The sequence below is a fragment of the Scyliorhinus canicula genome, chromosome 6, assembly GCF_902713615.1.
Source record: "Scyliorhinus canicula chromosome 6, sScyCan1.1, whole genome shotgun sequence".
In the NCBI taxonomy this organism is placed as follows: domain Eukaryota; kingdom Metazoa; phylum Chordata; class Chondrichthyes; order Carcharhiniformes; family Scyliorhinidae; genus Scyliorhinus; species Scyliorhinus canicula.
In genome coordinates, this window is record NC_052151.1 from 205,166,657 (window position 1) to 205,189,245 (window position 22,589).

General features: G+C 46.5%; 1 protein-coding gene across 7 annotated transcripts in view; it reads right to left on the reverse strand.

Moving 5' to 3' along the window:
- LOC119967818 (NACHT, LRR and PYD domains-containing protein 3-like) overlaps positions 1-22,589 on the reverse strand; it is a 117,800-nt gene that overhangs the window by 91,246 nt on the left and 3,965 nt on the right. For 3 of the 7 annotated variants that reach the window (XM_038800835.1, XM_038800834.1, XM_038800831.1), the window contains exons 1-2: positions 7,844-8,187; positions 572-727 (exon numbers count right to left, since the gene is read on the reverse strand). The gene's annotated coding sequence lies outside the window, so the exon portion shown is untranslated. Of the gene's footprint in view, positions 1-571; positions 728-7,843; positions 8,188-22,589 lie in introns of those variants that run through there. The other 4 variants (XM_038800836.1, XM_038800832.1, XM_038800840.1 and 1 more) reach the window with 3 other exon arrangements.

A 22,589-nucleotide genomic window follows, 5' to 3' on the forward strand; every position in this document is an offset into this window, starting at 1 on the left:
GTATTTGGCATGTGGATAGAATATTGAAGACCTATTCGCCCATCTTCCACTTGACTTTATGTTCAGTAGCAACACTGTTGTCACCACTCTTTTATATGGCAGTCAAACTTGGTCACATACCAAAGACGCCAGCAGGTGCTACACACAAGCAGAAGACAGACGAATGCTTGGTACTTCTGTAGCAAGACATCCCTAATTCTATTTTACATCCCCATGGCAATAACGCCTTCCTGGTTTGTCTTTTACCATTGTAATTGCACAGTAAAGAGAATGTGTTGCTGTGAGTTCTATCCCATTTAATAAATGCATACATTTGGGCGTTGCCTCAATTGGAGCTACCTCAGAAATTAGGAACTTGCTCTAAAATACAAACAAGAATGACTGTGACTGTGTGTTTTGAAACAGAAACTAATGTCACTTCACATTACATTTCACAGCCCTCTGGTGGATAATTGTGCTCAATTATCAGGCTCTCTCAGTATCATTTTCAGTACTTCCTGCCTTACCTTGTAACCTTTGCGTTCTGTCGACAGAACCAGTGTCTATCAGAGTAAATGGAACTTTCTCTTACATTTCTCCCCAAGTCGATCTATGGAAGCTCTTTGAATTGGAAGGGTTCTCCCTGGTTGGTGCTCTCACAATCCGGTGCTGGTTCACCTCCTGTGCTTTCTCAGTCCGCAATCACGGTTTATTTCCAGCTGTGGACCTCCATCATTCACTGAGAGATCTAATTACAGCAAGACAAAAATTGGACAAATAAGATGTAGAGAAAATGTACTGTCGGTGTTTCTTTTGACTTAAACAGACACAAAGTTCCAAGCCAAGTATTTCTGTTCCATTGTGTGCATTTACTCAGACCACATAGCCTTGCAATCCTGTAAATCTCCAGAGTTCGGTGCAGAATGATTTAATTTCACGCCAGCATTTCAGAAAAAACTGCGACTGTCAAATTTCACCGGCTTTATCCTCCCCGAATTACACACTGTCCGATTTCATTGGCTCCGTCGTCCATGGGTTACACACCATCTTATCACACTGCCTCCGTTTTCCCTGGATTTATGATGTTATTCATTCCGATAACTGTATGAAACTCCAACTCCTGCTTCTCTTCAATCTCATTTAAAAGAAAACTGTTCCAATTGCTCAACAAAGTCCACAGCAGCTGAATCAAAAGCCTGCAAGGTCCCAATAATGATGATCCCAGTCTTGTTGCCATTTGAAGTGTTTGTTACTTCCAAACAATAAAGAAACAAGCACAAACACGCACCTCTGCTTCTGAACTGCTCACCAAAACAGGAAAGCCCCTTTTTATTCTTTTCACCAAAGAGAAATACACCAGGGGCTCCACCTCCAACACACCCTACTGGCAAGATTTTCCAAAGATGAGCATGCCGTTTTGGAAGCAGATAGCACCAGGGGAGCACTGCTTTGTCCTTGGCTTGTTGGATTAAGGCTGGTGAGACATGATTCCGAATGCAGTCATCTGTATTAATAAAGACCTGTGTATGCTGATCATTTTAAAATTTCTGGACTTTACATAATTAACTTTCTCAATTATCCAAGTTTCTCGTCATCCCAGTTCCTGCTTGATTTTATGTTGCATTGAGTAAGGAACTGAATATGGTTTGAAGAATCTTCAGAGAAGCGTTGGTCTTCAAGGTCAGTTTGGCTTCAATATCTATAGTAACTCCAGTACCTTCCTTGAAGAAATACGCATACTTGTCTAACAAGGGCTGCCACATCAGGTTGCCATATATTTATTTTATTTGAGTTCATTCAAATTTCCTTTAGCCAGTTTCTGCCCATACATGATGGGCCTTTCACAATGATAAGTGGAAACTTTGCTGTCTGATCCCCATATTTACCTTGACATTTTTCCAGTATACTCACAGGCTGACCAGTGGAGGTGCGAAGCTGGAGGAGGGCTTTCTCAATGGGAATTTCTTGAAACTTTTCTCCAAGGTCTTCTCAGAAGCAATCAAAACAGGTGCTCCCATGTCAACCTGCATTTCAACCATCTTATCATGAAAGGCAATGTCAATTTTTAATCATTCATCTTGTTTCAGATCAGACTGAATGCAATACAGTTGCTCTTCTGCATTGTCGCTGTTACTTTCATTTTCATTGACTCACATTATTTGTCTGGGTGCTCTTTGTGTCTCCATTTCCTGATATAATGTGATCCGCCTTTGATCTACAGGCACGCTGCATGTGCCCTTTTTCCCCAAAGTTCTAACAATCAGTACTTTTCCACTTACAGGCTTCTGCATTATGCTCTTTTCCATTACAGCAGTAACATGTTTTGAAGCAAGTATTCTTGACTTTACTATTTTAACTTGAGCATTGTTTTGTGTACTATCAAATTTCCAGCTTGTTTCTCTGCCATTTCTATGCTTTGTGCAAACTCAAAACACTTCCTTCAGTGTCAGCCCTTCCTCTGCTAACAATCTACACCAACTCCTTTCACTTCTTAGCCCACAAACCAGACAATCAATTCCTGTCGTCATCAACGGGGCCAAAGTGGAGATGGTTAGCAGTTTCAAATTCCTAGGGGTGCTCATCTCCAAAAATCTGTCCTGGTCCACCCACGTCAACGCTACCTCCAAGAAAGCACAACAGCGCTGATACTTCCTCAGGAAACTAAGGAAATTTAGCATGTCCACATTAACCCTCACCAACTTTTACAGATGCACCATAGAATGCATCCTATATGGCTGCATCACAGCCTGATATGTTAACTGCTCATCCCAGGACCTCAAGAAACTTCAGAGAGTCATGAACACCGCCCAGTTCATCACACGAACCTGCCTCCCACCCATTGACTCCATCTACACCTCCCGCTACCTGGGGAAAGCGGGCAGCATAATCAAAGAACCCTCCCACCCGGCTTACTCACTCTTCCAACTTCTTCCATCTGGCAGGAGATACAGAAGTCTGAGAAAACAGCTTCTTCCCCACTGTCACCAGACTCCTAAATGACCCTCTTATGGAATTACCTCATTAACTCTACAACCTGTATGTTTCATCCGATGCCAATGCTTATGTAGTATATTGTAGTAGTTACATTGTATATCTTGTATTGCCCTATTATGTATTTTCTTTTATTCCCTTTTCTTCCCATGTACTTAATGATCTGTTGAGCTGCTCGCAGAAAAATACTTTTCACTGTATCTCGGTCAACGTGACAATAAACAAATCCAATCCAATCCAATCACACAAAGCTTCTTCTCAGTAACCTTTAAAGTCACAGACTTCCACTCATGTTCTCAACTCTTAACAATATTCAACATTCTCTATACACCTAAATATTGTGGAGTTGAGCCAGTTTCTCACACTATGAATATTCTATATTAACTAGAGCTATCACAATATTGGAGTTGTGACATTTCAGAAAAAGAGAAACTATGTTTATTAGAGTCTTTCCATAATAATCAACACAAACAAAAGCAAAATAATGCAAAAAAAACACAAGCTAATAATAAAGTTTAAAAAAGCCCAACACATAATTAAATTAAATACTGAAACTAACCTAAACCACCCTCCCAACAGCTGACAGTGACGAACTCCTTAAAAAACGAAATAAATGGTTACCATCTTAGGGTCGATCCTCTCCATCGACCCCTGGTGGTGAATTTGACTTTCTCCAAGGGGAATGACAGTAAGTCACCCAATCGAACAGAGGTACTTGGTGGAGCGGGAGACCTCAAAACAAGCAATATTTGCCACTGGGCTATTCCTGAGGCAAACTCAACAACATCCGCCTCTTCCCCAGACTGAATCTGGCACCCCAAATATGGCCACCAACGAACATGCGTCTAAATTCATATGGAGTGTCACTGACATGGTAGTCAAGAAGGAAGTGAGAAGCCTACGGGTTTGGGGCAGGACCAGATCATATACATGTGCTTAGCCGGGTCAAGAGAACAGCGATCACAGCTGTTCTCAATATTTAGGGAAAAAACATCCATCCTTGCCCTAACCAAGCGCGCCCTGTGTAACACCTTGAACTGAATTAGGCTCAACCAAGTCCAGGAGGACGTGAAGTTGACTCCGTGTAAAACCTCCAAACCTCACTAGTAAGTGTGGGGCCCAATTCACTTTCAAGCCGCTTAGAGGGACGGAATCCTACAAGGGAATATGACCATATAGGTCCGAAGTAGACCCCCCGTCAGGCACAGAATCCTCTTCAGCAAAGTAGAGGGTGGCGCCAAAGTAAAGAAAGGAAAAGCCTTATGGGAGAAGTCACAAACCTGAAAATATCAAAAAAGACTCAAGTTGAAATTTGTCAGCTAACTCCCTGAAACGAGCAAACCTCCCCTCCACAGACAGGTCCCCAAAATTTTCCAGACCCTTCAGTTTCCAAGATTGAAATGTTGGGTCAAAAACAGAAGGTAGCAAAAGATGATTATTATTAAAAATAGGGCCTAGTGAAGACAGGGACAGCAGCTTAAAGTATTTCTGAACTGTTTCCAAATCCTCAGCGAGGAGACCACCACTGGGTTAGAGGAAAATCTAATGGGGCCATAGGTCAATGGTGACTGTGGCAAGAAGAGTAGAAACAGTGCAGGAGCGCGCCTCCATTTGTCATATATTTGGATGTTAGTAGCCCAGTAATAAAACAATAAACTGGGGAGGGCCAAGCCCCCTGTACATCCCTTTGGAGCAGAAGGTTACGGATTCTGGGATCCTTACCCGTGCAAATCAAAGAAATCAATTTGTTAACCTTGACAAAAAGGTATCGGGACAGCAAAATGGAAAGACATTGAAAGAAAGCGCACGTCATTTTAATAGTTTGAATCCTACTCGCCAAAGATAGAGGAAGGTTGTTCCACCTCTGAATACCCATTTTGACACTATTAATCAGGCTAGTGCAGTTCAACTGGTGAAGTGACGGCCAGTCATGGGTCACCCGGATGCCCAAATAGCAAACATTTGCATTAGCAAGGTGTAAAGATAAAGTCCTCAATTGGGCTTGCCTCCGAGGGGGTTAACCGGGAAACATTCACTCTTGCCGAAATTCAATTAATACCCAGAGAAGGAGCCGAAGGTGTTAAGCAACTTAATTACACCATCTATGGAGGGATCTGTAATATAAAGAAGTAGGTCATCCATATAGACACCCGATGCTCCATCCCATCTTGACTATTACCCTTTCATTGACGAGAGGACCTCAACACTCTAGAGAGGGGGAAAGGATGGCATTTAACAAGTGACATATCTTGGCCGACAATTGTTGGCTTTTCATGAAGCTGGTTTGATCCTCCGAAATATAACCGGAGCGCTTGCACCTTAGCAAGCAGCTTGACATCTGCATTCAAAAGCGAGATTGGATAGTATGAACCACATTCACATTGAGTCCTTGCCCTTCTTAAGGAGTAAGGAAATAGAGGCTTGATGAGGGTCGGAAGGCAACGACCCCCAGGATATGCAATCATTGAAGATGTCCAAAGACGTGCAGGTTAAGTGGATTGGGCGTGCCAAATTGCCCTTAGTGTCCAAAAAGATTAGGAGGGGTTATTGGGTTATGGGGATAGGGTGGAAGTGTGGGATTAAGTGAGTCTGTGCATACTCAATGGGCCGAATGGCCTCCTTCTGCACTGTATGTTCTAGATATCCAATAATAAAAGGTACAACCTGCACCGAGAATTTCTTGCAAAATTCAATCAGAAAGCCATCAGGGCACTTGCCAGACTGCATCCGCCCAATACATTTTAAAATCTCCACTGGGCATAACGGGAAGTCCAACTCATCGCTCTCATCAACCTCAACAGTCAGGATGGGTGCACTGTCCAGAAAGTCAGACATGACCGATATATCTGCAGGGGATGCCAATCTGTAAAGATCGTGGTAAAAAAAGATCTATAAAGATCGCGGTGGGTGTCCTACAGAAAAACAACAGGGTTTAATGGGCAAATACCCTTGATCGTTTTACCGGGTATTCAAACCTCTAATGTTCCAGGTGACCAAACGGATTGGAGCTCTTCCACCACCCCTTAATCCAGAGTCAGCCATTCCCACCTCGAGAAATCAACCCATGAACACTGAAAAGATAAAGCAAAAAGGTCCAACCAAGATGGTCACCAAGACTGGACAAAGGAAAACCAGCAGACACCTTCAGCAAACTACCCCCACTCCCACCCCACCCATTCCAAAATCACCATCGTCGTTGAATGTAGCCACATACAAAAGCAAATAAAAGTGTGGCAAACTGAGACTTATCCTCAGACTAAAACGTAGATTTAACAGCACCAAACAAAAAAACGGCAAGCTTATTTTTTTAAAACTATAATAATAAGCTGCAGTGAACCCTCCAAAATCACACCACTTAACTAGCTCCCTAATTAGGAGGGAGACTCCTAACCAAAGAAAAATAACAAAACCCCATTTAACTTGCAATGTCCCACTAGTGACTAAATGTCATGCCAGACAACAACATTGAAAAGAGGAAGGAAACAATATATTAATGTAAAAAATTAAAGACCATAAGAACATAACCCAACAAAAAGACAAAAAAAACAAATACCAAACAATACAATATGCCCATCAACAGAGCAACAAATCAGATTACACAGCGCCCAACTTGTGCCTTTTAACAAATAAGTCCTCATCTCCAGCCAGGTCAAAAAAAACGTGACTCTCAGATGAGCTGGATAGACCATCCCAAGCCTGACACACAGGGTGGCTTTCACTCCATTAAACGCGGTTCTTTTTTCGTTAACTCCTCACCCATGTCCTGATATAGCCCAGTGGAGTGGCCTTCCCACTTCAGATCACGGTGCTCCTTTCCCCATTGAGAAACCCTCTCTTTTTCTAACTGTGCAATCTTACATTCACTGCACGTGGTGGATCTTCAGAAAGAGACCTCTTGTTGAAGTGAGTGATGGGCCCAGTCCAACTCAGGTGGGAATGCAAATCCACCTTCACCCACCATTTTAAGAAACATGCCCGAGAAATATTCCGTAGCCCTCGATTTCCTCCAGTAACCCCACAATTCGGACGTTCTGCCTCCTCGGCCTGTTTTCCAGGCCATTCAGCTTGTCTTTTTAACGAATTGTTGGTTTCAGTCACCGAAGTCAGTTTGTTCTCCAGTGCACCAATCCGATCACTGTGGTCCGACGAAGCCGCCTCCATGCTCTTAATCGTGACTCCATGGACTTAAACAGTCTTACTAGCTTTTTAAGCACACAAATGCGGGGCCAAGGCCTCTTTGATTGATCTTTTAAGATCCTCTGACACAATTTGTCAGTGTTAATCAAGCTTTCTCGTCAGAAGACGAGCAAGAATTTCAATCATTAATGGAGTGGCGAGAGAGGAAGAAACCAACTGAGTCATCCACTGAGCCTCGAGAGGCTTCAGACTCCATTGACGAGTTTATGCTCAAAACCTCCTTCCCTCAGTTTCTTCTGGGCATCTCAATGAATAGCAAACTCCAGTCGAATAACTTTCATGAATTTCCAAGGAATCAACATCCCGTGGTGCCAAAAAAAGGACAGAAAGATCAGTTCTCTAATGGCAGCAACTTCATGCACGTCTAGACCGACAGACTAGAATGGTGAATTCCTACAGTACAGGAGGCCATTCAACCTCTCGAGTCTGCACCAACTCTCAAGTTTCACAGTTTCTCATATTGAATATTCTACATTAACTCCTTAAATATTAATCTTGAAGTTGCCACAATTTGTCACACTGAGTATTTTACATTAACTCTATAAATCTCTCCTCAACCCAAAGATGTACATGGCAGGTAGATTGGCCACGCTAAATTGCCACTTAATTGGAACAAAATAATTTATTTTTTTTAAAAACTGTAAATCTCAATATTGGAGCTGTGCCAGTTTCTCACCTTCACTCCCAAATAAACACCAGGAATCGGTTTCTCGTGGTTTTTCCTTCAAGCAACATATAAAGGGTACTGAGCGATCCGTAACATATTAATATTGTCATGTAACGATACTATAATCCGTTATACTAATGTTGTGTATTATTAAAACTGCGCGAGCTTTTCATAGAAATCGCTTCGGAAATTCCCAAACGGCGCCGGCCAAACAGAGCATTTGACTTGGTTCCGGGTCGAAAGTGGTCATGCGCACTCTCCGCGGCTGACGTCACCAACCCCAACAACGCTCTGGAGCGGAGTCGGTTTAACGGCTGCTCCGCGCGAGCCCAGGGCCTCGAGACTGTTGTAGAATGTCGGTGTGTCCCCCGAATGTGGGATCAGCTGTCAATCACCCCGTTCTCAGCCAATAGCTGACACTCAAAGGGGCTTTTCCATGACATGTCATGATGTGGAGATGCCGGCGTTGGGCTGGGGTGAGCACAGTAAGAAGTCTGACAATACCAGGTTAAAGTCCAACAGGTCTGTTTCAAATCACTAGCTTTCGGAGCACTGCTCCTTCCTCAGGTGAATGAAGAGGTAGGTTCATATCTCTTCATTCACCTGAGTAAGGAGCAGTGCTCCGAAAGCTCGTGTTTGAAACAAAACTGTTGGACTTTAACCTGGTGTTGTAAGACTTCTTACTGTCCATGACATGTTGGAGGGGGTCGGTTTGCTCAGGCGGCTGGTTCAATTCCTATACTGGCTTCTCAACATTGACCCCCCAGTGTGGTGATATGCATCACTGTAAATACACAAGGGGTTAATGTAAATACATGTAGACGGGCTAGACACTAGAGGGAGCACCAGAGACATGACACACAGACATTCAACCAATAGGCCAGTAAGATAGGACACGACCAATGGGCATTCACGATACACAGAGGCGACACTACCACGGGGGGGGGGGGGGGGGGGGCATTACACCAACCCATATAAAAGGACACAGCACACATGATCTTCCTCTTTCCCGTGGCGACACTCAGTGAGTACACAGGGTTGATTTGAAACACATCACACCCACCACCTGGATTGTAGCAGACTGGTTCGTCAGGACAACAAAACCACTAAAGACAACAACATCAAAGACAATAACAAGAAGCGTACCAGAGGCAACAAAGTCGACAGCAAGCACGACAAAAACAACAACAATGGAACAACGACTAGTACGACATGGTACAACTCTGCCCGTGAGGGCCACTGTTACTGCTCAGCTCGGTACAATGACATACCATGGCAGGACGACACAGATTGCATACATCGCTACCACAAGCATCGGAAGAAAAAAAGACTCCAAATCAGGCAACAAAGTGATGACCACTTCTTGGTTCCTTACGCACAGGGACACTGACGCCGTTTACAAACCAATGCCACCATCAACATCATCACCTCTCCAACCAAACAAGAAAGACACTCGACCATAATAATTAATGAATTTTGGACTCATGCATGATTTGGACTGATTGTTTAATGATCACTGTTATCATAACTTGTATATAGCATCACTTATCGACCTGTTTTTGTTCAATTTTCTTTAACACTGCACAGAAAATATGTAACACGAAAAAAGGGAGGATGTGGTGATATGCATCACTGTAAATGCACAAGGGGTTAATGTAAATACACATAGACTAGCTAGACACTAGAGGGAGCACCAGAGACATGACACACAGACATTCAACCAATAGGCCCGTAAGATAGGACATGACCAATGGGCATTCACGATACACACAGAGGTGACACTACCACAGCGGGGGCATTACACCACCCATATAAAAGGACACAGCACGCATGATCTTCCTCTTTCCAGTGGAGACACTCAGTGAGTACACAGGATTGATTTGAAACATATCACACCCACCACCTGGATCGTAGCAGACTGGTTCGTCAGTCTGAGTAGCTATAGCAGGATTAACAGGAGAGTCAAATCAAAGTAGGAGAATCGTTAACAGTTTAGTAAATGTGTTAAAGCTATCTCTAAGTCTGAACCTTCCTTTGTCAGAGTGCACATCAAGGAAGCAGCTCATGCTACGTCAAGAGCACAACAAAACACCCAGGAGGAACGCAGCTCTGGAATTCTGCCAACATTTGCGTGACACGAGCAGCAAGGTAGCACAGTGGTTAGTGCAGTTTATTCACAGCGTCAAGATCCCAGGTTCGATTCCTGGCTTGGGTCACTGTGCGGAGTCCGTTCTCCCCGTGGGTTTCCTCCGGATGCTCCGGTTTCCTCCCACAATCCAAAGATGTGCAGGTTACATGGATTGGCCATGATAAATTGCCCCTTAGTGTCCAAAAAAAAAGGATAGGTGGGGTTACTGGGTTGTGGGCATAGGTGTGGGCTTAAGGGCCAGTGAAGTTTCTATGGGCCGAATGGCCTTTTTCTGCACTGTAAATTCTGATTCTATATTCAGGTATCTGCCAAAGGTACCTCCATAAGGGATGGGAGTAGGAGGCAAGTCGCAAATTCCCCCCCCCCCCCCTCCCCTCGCCAGCAGGAATGGGGATTGAACGCTGGGCTGTGGGTCTAATCCACACCAACAGCCAACCTGGCCCCTCCACCCTAGTCTGTGTTAATGTGGCAACATGCCACATTTACACATATGTTGCAGACATGGATATTGACATGGTTGGTCAGGATTCTCTCAGCTGCCACTGGCCTGTGCTGTATGGATTTACAAGTTGATACTGAGGTTGTTTGGCTTGAGATTGTATAAACACCACTTTCTTGTCCATCCTGTCGTGAATTGGGCATCCCTGAGTTCGAATCAAAGGCAGGTAAGCTACCGACTGCATCACAAGCTCTCTCTCATCAACATATGCAGATTACTACCTGAATGGCTGTAAATTGGGGGAGGGGAGTGTGCAGCGGGACCTGGGTGTCCTTGTGCACCAGTCGCTGAAGATAAGCATGCAGGTGCAGCAGGCAGTCAAGAAGGCGAATAGTATGTTGGCTTGCATTGCATGAGGTTTTGAGTACAGGTACAGGGATGTGTTATTGCAATTATACAGGGTCTAGGTGAGGCCACACCTAGAAGGATGTTCTTGCTATAGAGGGAGTGCAGCAAAGGTTTACAGACTGAGTCTGGGGATGACAGGACTGACGTATGAGGAGAGATTGACTGGGTTGTGATTGTTTTTACTGGAGTTTAGATTACTGAGGGAAGTATCTCATCGAGACTTATAAAATTCTAACAGGACTAGATAGGGTGGATGCAGGGAGCATGTTCCTGATGATGGGTGTGTCCAGAACCAGGAGTCATAGTCTGAGAATGCAGGATCGACCATTTAGGACAGAGATGAGGAGACATTTAAAAAAAAAAAATTTACAGTGCAGAAGGAGGCCATTCGGCCCATCAAGTCTGCACCGGTTCTTGGAAACAGCACCCTACCCAAGGTAAACACCTCCACCCTATCCTCATAACCCAGTAACCCCACCCAACACGAAGGGCAATTTTGGACACTAAGGGCAATTTATCATGGCCAATCCACCTAACCTGCAGATCTTTGGACTGTGGAAGGAAACCGGAGCACCCGGAGGAAACCCACGCACACACGGGGAGGATGTGCAGACTCCGCACAGACAGTGACCCAAGCCGGAATCGAACCTCGGACCCTGGAGCTGTGAAGCAATTGTGCTATCCACAATGCTACCGTGCTTCACCCAAAGAGTGGTGAGCCTGTGGAACTCATTACCAGAGGAAGTAGTTGAGGCGAAGAAATTAAATACATTCAAGAGGCGTCTAGATATGGCACTTGAGGCAAATAGGATCAAAGGTTATGGGGAGAAAGCAGGATTAGGCTATTGAGTTGGACGATCAGCCATGATCGTGATGAATGGTGGAGCAGGCACTAAGGGCTGAATGGCCTCCTTCTGCTCCTATCTTCTGTGTTTCTATGTTTCAAAGCTGAAAATGTTGATCAGATCAGACAGCTTGTGTGATAGAGAAACAGAATTAAATGTTCAGCGTGGAAAGCTTTGGTCATGAATGGGCAAGTATAAAATGTGAGAGGGGGATTGTTGGGATAGCTGGGCAAATACAAAATGAGCAGCCTGCTCCAACGTTCAAGAAGATCATGGCTGCTCTCTTTGTGTTTCAAGTTCTACATTTCTATCTACCCCCGATTATCATTGATTCGCTTGCTTAACAAGAATGTATCTACCTCTACTTTAAACATCACCCCACCTCCACCACCTGAAGCCGAGTTCCAAAGTCAAACAACCCTCTGAGAAACAAAAGCTCATTGCTGTCCTAAAATGGCAGACCCCTCATTTTAAAACTCTGCTCCCTAGTTCGGGACTCACCCACAACAGGAAACATTCCTTCCACATCCACCTTCTCAAGACCAATTAGAATCACACTCACTTTAATTACATCACCTCTCACCCTTCTAAACTCCAATAGAAACAAGCCCAGCCTGGCTAACTGTTCCTCATCAGACACCCATTTGTGGGAGCAAGCCTCCATAAAGTGAGTGCACTTTGCAGTCCACATGACTTGCAAAATATCTCTTCACTCTCCATGTCTAAATGTTCAAGAACCTCACAGGCCTCTCCTCAAATTTTGTACGTACATCCTCCTCCCGAGTGAAAACGGGTGTGAAGTATTCAATTAACACCCTAGTAATGTCCTCTGGCTCCATGGACACGTTGCCCCTTGGATCTTAATGGGCTTCTGCTGCTCCTTCTATCTTTCCCTGGTTATCCTCTTCCCCTTAATATACTTATAGAATATATTGGGATTCTCCCTAATCATAGCCACGAGTGCTTTTTCATGCCCCGTTTCTGTTCTCCTAATTGTTTCCTTTCCCCTCCTGCACTTTCTATACTCCACCAAGGCCTCCACTGATTTTTTTTTTTCCCTTTGTACTTTCTAAAGGCTTCTCTTTTCTTTCTCACCCAGTTCTGAATATTCCGAGACATTTCATCCCACAGGGAACATGTTGGGCCTGAAGTCTCCAAATTTCCCTTTTGAACCACTCCCCCCCCCCCCCCCCCCCCCCTCCTCCACCACCAATGGTCTGCTGGAGATGTTCCGTCAAGAAGCTGTTCCCAGTCCACATTGGTCAGATCCTGTCCTTTTCTAATAAAATCTGCCTTCCCCAGTCCAAAACTGTTTTTCGAAAACAATCTTTTTCATTTTCCATAACGAACTTAAATCGCACTGTTTTGTGGTTTCTATCACTAAAATGCTCACTCACTGCCATCTCAAACACCTGTCCGGCTTCCTTCCTCAAAATTAGATCAAACACTGCAGCATCCGGTATATAGTGAAGCTCTTCACAGGGTCAACTCTTCCTTCGCATGTGCTCAGCTCAGCTTGATTCACTTCAATGTGGTGCATCCGACTAAGGCAACAATGTGTTTTTTGCTGGGGGGGGGGGGGGGAATGGTGATTTGGGGGATTGATGCCAGCGTTGTTCTCGGGCCGGCGAATCATAGCCACATGAAAGCTTCTGCATCTCCTTCTTTAACACTATGTCAGAGAATCTTGATTCCGAACTGGAGCAGTGTCCGCTGGTGGCCATTTCCAGGATTTTGGGCTGCCAGTGCTGCAGACGGGGGTGAAGACAGAGATCCTCGCCTTTGCCTCATTGATAGCCAGAGGCGAGTTCTGCTTGGTGGTGTTGGAGCCTCCACTGCCTCAACTTGGGCAGGTGACTTTAAAAAAAAAAAAAATTTAGAGAACCATATTGTGACAATGAAAGATTTCTCAAATTTTTTTTAAACAACAGTCTGTTTCTGTTGATAATCAACAAGTCACATTATAGGTGTTAAAATTCAGGATACATTTTGTATTAAACACAGTGTCATATCTTTGTAATTCACTTTTAAGTGTTCTTCCTCTCCTGCCTCTTCACCATCACCAACAAGTAAAAAGGAGCTCCAGGATCTTATTTGCACTAACATGGAGACAATTCAATCAGCTGCCTCTGCTGCTTATCTCCATTCCTCTCCCCCTTGAACTCGCAATTTGCGAGCACCAGAAAAGTTAGTTGATGCGATTTTAGAGGTCGACTTTTGTGAGGGCCACGAAGAATCCAGCACGAGTTGAAGGATAGAAAGAAATAACATTTATTTACAATAACATATGAACAACAGCAGCAGCAACTTCCTTGCAGCTCACTCTCCTCTAGCCAGTTCCAAACTGGCCAGCTTTATTTATGCAGGGGATCTGCTAATAATTTCTCCGTCCTCCCCATCATTGGGGAAGCTCATAGTCCCAAAGGATTGTGGGATTGCCATTAGCCCCAGCCAATGGTAAGCAGGCAGGTTATAACATCCCATCCCCCCAAAGTCCAAGAAATCCACCGCAGACCCTGGCGAAGGAGGGCGTCGGACTCATTTTGCTGCAGGCCGGACACCATTTGCACGAGGCGCTGGATCGGGCGGCGTGTACCGAGACGGAGAACGGCGCTTCAGTGATTAACGGTTATACATCCACGGCCCGTGGGCCCGGGGATTCCCCCTCTGAGGCGTCCTGTGTCTCCATCTCGGACTCGGAGTCCACTGCCTCCGTCATCTCGGCGTCTCTATCTCCACACGGGTCTGCAACGACCTGCGCAGGCTGACAGTGCGGCACCAGAGGAAGATTGTGGGGAATACTTTCCACTGTGTCTGGTCCTGTGGCTGTAGAAATGAGCTCCGGGGGTGGGGAATCTTTGGAAGGGATGATCTTCTGGACTGAACGTGGTCTACATGCTTGCGCTGGAGACGACCCTAGGCTTGCACCTGGTAAGAGATAGGGCACATTTGGTGAAAGATTACAGCAGGGACCCACTAGGCACCACCAGCAAAATGCCGAACGAACACTGGGTCACCGGGCGCAAACTGCCGAATCGGCCAATGTCGAGAAAACCATGTTCCTGCCGTTTTTGTGTGCGGCGTACTTTTGTGCCAATGTCCGGGGAAACCATGCTAAGGCGTGTGCGAAGTCTCCGGCCCATTAGGAGTTCTGTCGGAGCTATCCCAGTCACCGCATGTGGGGTGGTCCTATATGAAAACATAAAACGAGCCAGTCTCATGTCCATCGACCTGGAGGACTGCTTCTTTAGGCCTCGTTTGAATGTCTGCACTGCGCGCTCCGCCAACCCATTTGAAGCCAGGTGGTATGGGGCGGTGCGGATGTATGCCGTTCATCTTCATGAACTTTGCAAACTCCTCACTTGTGAACGGAGTGCAGTTGTCCGTGACCAGCACCTCGGGGAGGCCATGCATACTGAAAGACAAACGCATCTCCTCGATTGCTGCGCAGGACGTTGTGCCAACCATCTTATGCACATCTAACCATTTAGACTGGGTATCGATTAATAGAAGGAACATGGATCCTTGAAAAGGGCTGGGGAAATCCGCATGCAAGCGCATCCAAGGCCGCCCTGGCCATTCCCAGTGATGTAGGGGCACGGCCGGCGGAAGCTTCTGATGCTCCTGGCAAATGGAGACGTTTTGGGCCACCTTGTCAATTTCGGTGTCGAGGCCTGGCCACCAGACATAACTCCGGGCCAACATTTTTATTTTGGTCACGCCCGGATTCCCATTGTGCAAGTCTCTTAATATCAGCTCCTGTCCTTTTTCCGGGACAGTCACACGAGTCCCCCAGAAGAGGATACCGTCTTCCACGCTAAATTCTGACAGCTTGCAGAAAAATGCCCACAACTCACCTGGGAGCTGCCTATAATACCCACCATACAGGGCTATGTGCCGAACCTTTGACAGGACTGGCTCCGGCTGGGTCCACTCACGTTTCTGTGATGCCGTGACAGGCAAGGTGTCCATAAAATTTAGGGTTGCAACCACCTCACCAGTCGTGGGGGTCGACATGGGCCGGTCAATAAAGGCAATCAGCTCAGTGCGTCAGCATTCGCTATCTGGGTTCCTGGTTTGTGCTCCAGAGAATACTTGTAGGCAGCGAGCAACAAAGCCCAGCCCTGTGTCCGTGCGGAAGCAACTGGCGGTATTGGCTTATCCTCTCGGAAAAGTCCCAGCAGAGGCTTATGATCAATCACGATAGTGAAGATGCGGCCATACACGTACTCGTGGAAGCGTTTCACCGTGAAGATCACTGCCAGGCCCTCCTTCTCGATCTGCGCGTATTTCTTTTCCGCTGGAATCAATGTGCAGGAGGTGAAAGCTATCGGCCACTCAGGCCCGTTCGCCATCTTGTGGGACAGAACGGCCCCAATAAGATACGGGGATGCATCACATGTGACTAGCAAAGGCTTTCCAGGATCATAGTGGGTTAGTAACCCAGACGACGACAATTGTTGCTTTACGCGCCGGAAAGCGGTTTCTTGCAGCTGACCCCAAACCCAGGTGTGATTCTTCTTTAGCAGAAGGTGCAACGGGGCCAGCGTAGTTGCCAGATTGGGGAGGAACTTCCCAGAATAGTTTACAAGGCCGAGAAAAGAACGAAGATGCAAAGTGTCAGTCGGGGCGGGGGCCTGTTGAATTGTGCGCACCTTCTCTGCGACGGGGTGAAAACCTTCACGATCCACCCGATAACCCAGGTAGACTACTTCCTTCGCCTGAAAGACCACTTTCTGCAACATAAACGGACTCCGGCCTCCGAAAAGCCTCTAAGGACAGCCTCCAAATGTTCCTGCTCTGACGTCCCTGTAATCAAAATGTCATCTAAGTAGACAGCGAAACGCTCTCAAAATGCCCTCCATGATGCATTGAAAAATAGCGCAGGCAGAGGATATCCCAAAGGGCAACCGTGTATATTCATACAGGCCCTGGTGTGTATTCATTACATATGGCCGGGAGGCAGGGTCCAGCTCCAACTGTAGGTAGGCGTGACTCATATCTAATTTTGTAAATGAGTCTGCCTGCAAGCTTCACGTAGAGATCCTCTATGCGCGGCATTGGGTATCGGTCAAGTCGGGAAGCTGTATTCACTGTTATAGTCGCTGCATAAGCGAACTGTGGCATCTGGCTTCATTACAGGTACAATTGTGCTGCCCAGCCAGCGAAACGGATGGGCCTGATAATACCCAAAGTCTCCAAACGAGTGAGCTCCCCTTCTCCCTTCTCGAGCAAGGCGTAAGGCACCGGGCGCGCCCGGAAATAGCGCGACGTGGCTTCTGGTTCAATTTAGATACGGGCTACGGCCCCTTTTATTTTCCCCAAACTGGACTGGAATACATCTGGGTACCGTCCTAGCACCTCAAGTCAACACTCTAGAAACTGTTTGGAGTATGTGTTGCCACTGCAGCCGCATATGGCGCAACCAGTCCCAACCCAACAGGCTGGGCCCATGGCCGCGCACCACGATAAGTGGGAAACGCCCCTCCTGGCGTCCATAAACCACAGGGGTCATCATAGTTCCTGCAATGTCCAATGGTTCCCCCATAAAGGTGGCCAACCCGGCCTGTGTGTCGGTTAATGTAAGGGTCTGTACACCCTGCTTGATGCGGTCGAATGTCCTCTGGGTGATCACAAAGACTGCTGCGCCAGTGTCCAACTCCATCTCAAGTGGGTGACCATTGACCCGTACTGTCACCTTAATGGGGGCCACACGAGGAGCTGCCACACAATGCAGCTGCAGGCAGTCGTCCTCCGTCTCCACGTCCTCGGGAGCAGTCGCCGCAGGTTCATCCAAATGGAAGGACGGCCCCTGGGCTGGCCCCAGTTTCTGTCGGAACGACGGCGCCTCTGGCACCCACAGGACTGGCGTCCGTGACGGGGTTGACGCCCATAAGTCTGACACGGACATGGCTCCTCATCCATTGGTTCTGGAGAAGGCTCCCTTCGGGGAAGAATGTCCGACGCCCCCTGACGTTCATCTGGACATCGTCGCCCAAGGTACCGCAGGCATGCGGGGGGACGCTTTCGGACGGAAGGTGTTGCACCCCAAGGCATGCACCTCCATTCCCTGTAGCTCCTGCACTCCCCGTTCTGCGCTCTCTACTATTTGAATGGCCTGCTGAAAAGTCAATGTTGGTTCAGCTAACAACTTTCTGTGGGTGACATTGTTAATACCGCAAACCAAACGGTCACATAACATTTCTGACAAGGTCTCACCGTAGTCACAGTACTCCACAATCCTGCGTAGTCTGGATAGAAACTCCACAAGGGATTCTCCTGGGGTTCTCTCAGTGGTATTAAGCTGGTAATGCTGGACTATCATGGATGGGGTTGGGTTAAAATGTTGCCCCACTAAGTTCATCAAACGTTTTGGTGTCCGGCGCAGCTGGGTACGTAAGGCTCCTAAATAAGCCCAAATGTATGCGGGCCGCAGGCGGTGAGCAATATGACCACCTGGCGCTCATTTTCAGTCACGTTGTTTGCACGGAAATAGTAACGCATCCGTTGTGTGTACTGGTTGCAGCTTTCCAATGCAGCGTCAAAAACATCCAAACGTCCATACAGAGGCATGGTGTAAAGGAAAAGAACTTCCAACCTGTATCCAACAAAAATCCAGGGAGGTGGCTTCAGCAGTGTAAACAGCTATTCAGTTTAACCCTCATCGCCAGTTTTGTGAGGGCCATGAAGAATCCAGCACGAGTTGAAGGATAGAAAGAAATAACATTTATTTGCAATAACATATATATACACACAACAGAAGCAGCAACTTCCTTGCTGCTCACTCTCCTCTAGCCGGTTCCAACAGGCCAGCTTTATTTATGCAGGGAATCTGCTAATGATTTCTCCGTTCCCCCTCATTGGGGAAACTCATACTCCCAAAGGATTGTGGGATTGCCATTAGTCCCCAGCCAGTGGTAAGCAGGCAGGTTATAACATGGACCGTAGGTACTTGAGTGCCTCAACCTGGAACTCCTGGCAAGCAGGAAAAAGCTGCAAGGACGATACGCCAATTGCGGTGCGGGAGGAGGTCACCTATGAATATTGGAAGAAAGCCACGACTGATAGGGATGTTCAATTACTCTTTGGCCCAGGGTTCCCTTCCTGCGACACTTGGGCAGGCATCCATCTCCCTTCTCCTGAAAAGGACAAAGACCCTGAGGAATGTGGGTTGCGTTACCCTATTTCACTGCTTAACATAAATGCTAAGCCAGAGCTGCCTACCTTTCCCAACAGAAATCAGTATTCCAAATACCAGAAATCAGTATTTTGGCAGTAAAATCGGTATTTTCATTTGAAAGAAAGAATGCCCACCAAACTGAAATACAGCTTTACATCTTTATTACACAAATCTAGACCACAAATGGAAAATACAAATCCAATGCTTTTACGTACATGTACAGGCACCTCGATGAGAGACCGCATGACACACATGCAATGTATAGTGTGCGGAGCGGAGATGAGAGGGAGCGGGGATGTGTGCCGGGCCCTGTCTTCCAGCAGCCGGCGCCAAGGAAACCAATCGAAGCGATTCTGCAGGAATGTATTCACTGCGGCTTGCCAATCAGCTCCCCCATTGACCCCATAAAGCCAGCCAGCCCTTTACAGGGAGCTAGCTGCCTCTTAATATGTTTTTCTTACCATCCCAAAATAAATCCTCTCACTTAAATACTCTCCTTCAGCGAGGTGTCAGGTTGGTTTCTACCGAGGGCTGCAGCTGATTGCATATTTCAACGCGAGAAATCATATCGCCGTATTCAAAAAAAATTTCTGTAGCATTGAGGTTGGAGCACTGTCTCCCGGAGGTAGTGGGGATGACCAGACGGGATTTGTAAACGGCCAAAGACTGTGATTCAATGTGCGGCGACTATTGAATGTGGTTCTTACCCCAGCAGCTGGGCTGGAGATAATTGTGACGTTAGATGCAGGAAAGGGTGGAGTGGAGGTACCTCTTTGTGGTGTTGAAGCAGTTTGGGTTGGGTCCCAGGTTTGTGTCATGGGTATGACTTGTCTCATGCTCCTTCAGCCAGCGTTCACATAAATACAATTTCAGTTGCACAGGGCGACGAGACAAGGGTGCCTATGTCTCCCCTCCTATTTGCATTAGCGATTGAACCATGGCTACTTGCCTGAGGACTTCAGGCAAATGGAGAGGGGTAGTTAGGGGTGGAACATAGGGTGCCCCTGTTTGCTGATGATCTTTTGTTATATGTACAGGACCCAGTGCCCACTATGGGGGACAGAATGAGGATACTGAAAAGCTTTGGCTCTTTTTCTGGATATAAATAAAATCCAGAGAAAAGAGTGACTATTTTCCGGTCGGCGCCCCAGGACTGGAGCCAGTCTGGGGGTACTCCTTTTTCATAGAATCATAGAATTTGCAGTGCAGAAGGAGGCTATTCGGCCCATCGAGTCTACACCAGCCCCTGAAAGATCACCCTACCCAAGGACACACCTCCACCTTATCCCCGTAACCCAACAACCCCTCCTAGTGTTTGCACACTATGGGGCAATTTAGCGTGACCAATCCACCTAACATCTTTGGACTGTGGGAGGAAACCACAGCACCCGGAGGAAACCCACGCAGACACGGGGAGAACGTGCAGACTCCGCACAGACAGTGACCCAAGCCAGGAATTAAACCCAGATTGCTGGCGCTGTGAAGAAACAGAGCTAACCATTGTGCTACCGTGTCACCCTTTTCACTTGGCCAAGTCAAGTTTCCTGTAGCTGGGGGTCCAGTTGGTTCGAAATTGGGCCCGACTCCATAAGTTGAATTATACCAGCCTGGTGAGTATGGCCAAAGTGACCTACAAAGGTGGGGCAATCTTCCTGTGTCCCTAGCAGGTGGGGTCCAGTCAATTCAGATGAATCTAGAACATAGAACATAGAACAGTACAGCACAGAACAGGCCCTTCGGCCCTCGATGTTGTGCCGAACAATGATCACCCTACTTTAAACCCACGTAACCCGTATACCCGTAACCCAACAATCCCCCCATTAACCTTACACTACGGGCAATTTAGCATGGCCAATCCACCTAACCCGCACATCTTTGGACTGTGGGAGGAAACCGGAGCACCCGGAGGAAACCCACGCACACACAGGGAGGACGTGCAGACTCCACACAGACAGTGACCCAGCCGGGAATCGAACCTGGGACCCTGGAGCTGTGAAGCATTGATGCTAACCACCATGCTACCGTGAGGCCCCAAATCTCTTGCCAAGATTTCTGTTTCAGTGTCTTCCAGTCTTTCTTCGCAAGTCATTTTGTTTGGGGGGGATGGAATTCTTAATATTGGCCTTTATGTGGGCAGGCAAATCTCCGAGGCTTTGGAGGGTTGTTCTGCAGCGGGATAGACGGTCAGGGGGTCTCGTGTTGCAGAATTTGATATTTTGTTACTGGGCAGATAATGCAGTGGTGTTGGGATGATGTGGGGATCGGGGCACTATCTGGGTGCCGACAGAGGCTAGATCTGCAAAGGGCCCAGTTTGGATTCACTGGTGACGGCTTCCCTTCCGTTTGTGCCAGCAAATTACTAATTTAAACCCGGTAGTTGTCTCCACCTAAAGATATGGAGGCAACTCCATCAACATTTTAAATTGGGGTCGGTATCAAAGCTGGCTCCTATTTATGCCAACTACCTGTTTGAACCAGCGAGACCGGAAGCTACATTTTGGGAATGGAAAGGGAAGGGGCCATCCAGGAATAAGCCTGGTAAACCTCTGCTGCACTCCCTCCATTGCAAAAATATGCTTTCTCAAATAAGGACACCAAAACTACGCAAGACTGCAAGTGTGGCCTCAACAATGCCCTACACAATTGCAGTAAAACATCCTCATGCCTATACTCAAATCCTCTCGTTATGAAGGCCAACATACCATTTGCCTTTGTCACTGCCTGCTGTACCTGCATACCATCAGTCACTGATGCACAAGGACACTAATGCCTCGCTGAGTATCCACCTTCCTCAATTTACACATTTCAAATAAATAATCTGCTTTCCTATTTTTGCCACCAAAGCAGACAATCTCACATTTATCCATTTAATATGCATCTGCCCACTCACTCAGCCTGTTCAAATCCCCCTGAAGCATCTCTGCATCCTCCTCACAGCTCACCCTCCCACCTACCTTTGTATCATCTGCAAGTTTGGAGATAATACATTCAGTTCCCTCGTCTAAATAATATATAATATGAACATTTGGGGTCCTAGCACAGATCCCTGCGGTACCCCACTAGTCACTGCCTGCCAATTAGAAAAAAACATTTATTGCAAATTTTGCTTCATCTGCAAACCAGCTTTCTATCACTCAAGACACTACCCTCAATCCAATGCACTTTAAATTTACAACTTTGGCGAAAGCCTTCTGAAAGTCTAAACCACATCCCCCGGTTCTCCCTGGTCAACTCTACTGGTTACATCTTCAAAGAATTCGAGCAGATTCGTCAAGCATGATTTTCCTTTAGTAAATCCATGCTGACTTTGTCACTGACACTGCTTTCCAAATGCCATGCTATGTAATCCTTGATAACAGACTCTAGTAGACTTCCCTATGACCGACGTTAGGCTCACTGGTCTATAGGTCCCTGTTTTCTCTCTACATTCCTTTTTGAATAACAGGGTTATATTAGCTACCCTCCAATCTGTGGAAGCAGCCCAGAGTCCAAAAAATTTTGGAAAATGACCACCAATCGTTCTGTTTCTAGAGCCACTTCCTGAAGTACTCTGGGATGAAGATTATGAGGCCCTGAAGAATTGTCCGCCTTCGATCCCATTAATTTCCCCAAAACCATTTCTTTACTAATCTAATTTCCTTCAGCTCCTCACTGAAACTGGTGCCTCTCAGAACTTTTAGTACATTATTTATGTCTTCCTCTGTGAACTCAATACAAAATTTAGTTCCTCAGCA